This window comes from Arachis hypogaea, chromosome 4 (genome assembly GCF_003086295.3).
Source record: "Arachis hypogaea cultivar Tifrunner chromosome 4, arahy.Tifrunner.gnm2.J5K5, whole genome shotgun sequence".
NCBI lineage: Eukaryota > Viridiplantae > Streptophyta > Magnoliopsida > Fabales > Fabaceae > Arachis > Arachis hypogaea.
The window spans coordinates 38,928,962-38,932,768 of record NC_092039.1 but is presented as its reverse complement, the minus strand read 5'-3'; positions in this window follow the sequence as shown (position 1 = coordinate 38,932,768).

Sequence of the window (3,807 nt, the reverse complement as noted above, 5' to 3'; positions counted from 1 at the left end):
AAATTGCTAATGCAAAAGTGCCCGCTTAATTGATAGCCTAAGGTTGCTAATGCGAGAATGTTCGCCTAACTGATAGCATGTTTCTTACCTTGATGCCAAGATATCTTAACTGACATGGGTTTTCCCATGATGATAATTGTGCCTAACTGACACAGTAAAGAAACCACATTCGGGGTTCACCCCGAGTAACGTCGGGTTGCGGGTAGACAACCGACACATGAGCTCATGGCCTGCTCTAGGAATAGGCATGCATCATCTTGTTTGTGCATATGAACTTCCTTTGAATTATTTATTGCCATGTCTTAATTGTTTATTCTGTTTTACTTGTATATATTTGTGCCTCGTGCTTCTATGTTTGTTCTTTTTCCGTTTCACGACAACTTAGAGACAAAGACCTTAGGCTCCTTTTTTTACCTTGCTCAAAAGTTTAGGTTCTCATCCTTCTTTTCTTTCTTTTTCCCCTCACCAAATGGGTTAGGCAGAGGAATTCTTTGAGTTTCGTCTCGTCCTGAGCTATGAGGACCTGGCGCAGGACGGAGTCTTCATTTGGAGCATGCTATGGACCCACATCTACGTTTCACATGAGCTCGAGTTTCATGTCTCTGTACAGCATCCTCTCTTTGACTTTGAAATGCCATATGCGTTTATGCTATCTAAGTTACACCTAGTTGGAGATCAATCCCCTTCTTCTCATCTATTTCTCTTGGTAGGACCACGCCGCAATTTACTTCTCCCAGATGCTCCGCACGCATGAGACCGACTTGGATCTTGCGTAGCACCTTTCCATTTTCGCACCTCAGTTTGAGCCCATCAAGTTTGACGACGTTCTGGAGTTCATGGCAGCAGCTATGCAGGTCGACCCTTTGGATGATTTTCCCGTCTAGAATGATGATTTGGAGGAGGACTCAGAGTTCGATGAGAAGCCGCTTCCCGAGGGATCTTGGGCTGCTTTTCAGGAGGAGGTTCAGAGGTCATTCCAAAGATAGGCACGATGGATTTTCTACTCCCCTTTGGTGATCTTAGTATTGCTTTTTCCTCACTTTTGTAGTATATATTTTTTTCAGAGGGTAGGACCTCGTAGTAGATCGGTTTGATAAACCCCATTTTTAGGGTTTATCTTGTGCCTAATTTAGAGGATTTTATCAACTTTTCTCACATTTATTCAATGAAATAACATGGTTTCATGACATTCTCCTAATTTGTGCATAAGAGTAAAAACATGCTTTTTAGGCGAATAAATTGCTAATTTTAATTCACTTTTGATTCCACTAGATGCCTTGATGTGTTTGTTAGTGAATTCATGTTGAAAAGGCTAGGAATGGATCAAGGGAATGAAGATAAAAGCATGCAAAGTGGAGAACTCATGGAAAATAAAGCATTTGGAGTGCACCCATCGATGCGCGTGATGCCAAGACATCTTGGCCAGTTTCATTGACCTTTTCTTTGCTGTTTTAGGGTAGTTTCATGCAATTTCTTAGTGAATAAGAAAGTTTTGGGTAGATATACACTTACACCTTAATTCAAGTAAACATTGTGAACTTTACATGATTTCATGAGAATTTTGCATGAATTGAATGATGAAATAGATGATGCATAATATCATGATTAAGAGCAAGATTTTGATGCACTTTATTTGCTTGATTTCAGGACAAAGAAAGCAAGGAAGAGCCACGTTAGCAGCCATGTTAATCTAATTAACGTGACCACTAACGTGGAATGGGAATAAGCTTCTAGCGTTAATGGAAAAAGTAATCGCCAATAACGCCTTCGAAGCCATCATAGCCCACGTTAGTCGCCACATTAAGTACATTAACGTGGTAGCTAACGTGGAGGAAAAAAGGATCTCCAACGTTAGTGGAAAAGTGAATACCACTAACGTTCCAAAAAGGGCACACTTAGCCACGTTAAGAGTCACGTTAATCCAATTAATGTGAACTCTAACGTGGGAGGAGAAAGCAATCGCCAACATTAGTGACACTCACCTTTGTTACTAACATTGGGCTAAGCCAATAGTGCCCACGTTAGTGGTAACGTTAAGACCATTAACGTTAAGGGTAACGTGGAGCAAAGCATGATAGGCCAACGTTAGTGACACTCACCTTTGACACTCACCTTTGACACTAACGTTGGAGATGGCAATCACCACCACGTTAGTGGTCATGTTAATGCAATTAACGTGAGGCACTAACGTGGGAAGAAGGGGCATTTGAAGCGTTAGTGACAAAGGTAAGTGTCACTAACACTCTTGAGGCTTGGGCATGCCCACGTTAAGGGCCACGTTAGTTACACTAACGTGGATCACTAACGTGGGGAAAAGAGGCAAAGAGCAACGTTATTGGTAAAGGTGAATGCCAATAACGTTTGCAAAAGATTAAGAAGCAACATTATTGGTAAAAGTGAATGCCAATAACGTCTACGAAGGACTAAGGGGCAGCAGTTAACGTGGACCAATTTGGTTTGGAGCGTTAGTGAAAAAGGTGATCATCACTAACATTCTCGAACCCACATTTTCACTTAACGTTAACACCACTAACGTCCTAACTAACGCCCACCCATGCCTGACTCACACTTTTTATGCAAGCAAAGCTGAGCCCACTGAAGAGTGTAACTGCTTCAACTCATGATCAAAGGCCCATATCCAAGACTTGAAGAACTGACTAGAAGATCAAGAATAGTAGTATATATAGGAGTAGTTTTGAACTAGAGAAAAGGGGGCATTTTGGAGAACTATACTCTGTATATTTACTTTTTCTGTAATTTCTAGTTTACTTTAGAATGTACTCTTCTCTATCATCTTCCATTTCCACAGCTATGAACAACTAAACCCCTTTTCATTGGGTTAGGGAGCTCTGTTGTAATTTGATGGATCAATTATAGTTTTCATTCTTCTTCTTCTTTCTTTTCTCTTGATTTACTAGAAAGCTTTCGATCTTAATTCAATTGGTTAGTTGTCTTGGAAAAGAAACTCTCCATAATTGGATCTCCTCTGAGCCTTGGAAAAGGGACGAGAAGATCATGCTAGAAATGCTTTCTCATGTTGGACCAAATTGGGGTTTGGAGGGATTTAGTGACATATAATCCTCCCAACACTTTGATTTGGAAATACATGTGGTATAATCAGTGACCATACTTTATCTCTTCCCACGAGCAATTAAATCAAGGAATTGGGCAATTGTTCAAGCTTAGAGAGATTGGGTTGCCAAGGAATTGGGATCCAATCACTTAAGATTGCCAAAGAGATCGACGAATGCATTGATTGAGGAAGAGATGAGAATGAACTTAATCCGGAGAAAGCAACATCTCCTAAGCCCAATGAATCCACCATTTCTGATCTTACCTATTCTCTTTACTTTCTGCCATCTATTTTCATGTTCATTTCCCTAAATCCCCATTTAAGATTCTGCAATTTACTTTCTGCAATATACTTTTCCGCCCTTTAATTTTCTGTAATTCTCAACTCAATTTCTACTTAGCTCAACTAGAACATTCCTCCAATTAAAGTTGCTTGACCAATCAATCCCTGTGGGATTCGACCTCACTCTATTGTGAGTTTTTACTTGACGACAATTCGGTATACTTGCCGAAGGGAGATTTTTGAGAGACAAGTTTCCGTGCATCAAGTTTATGGCGCTGTTGCCGGGGATTGATTTTTTATCGATAATAATTAAGTTGGAAGATCACTAGATTGAGCATTTTTCCTTTACTTGTTTATTTTATCTAGTCATTTACCTTCAGTTTCAGTTATTTTCTTCCTCTCTCCCATCTCCCCTCTTTGTTTCTCTTTTTCTTTAGTTGTTATTTACAATT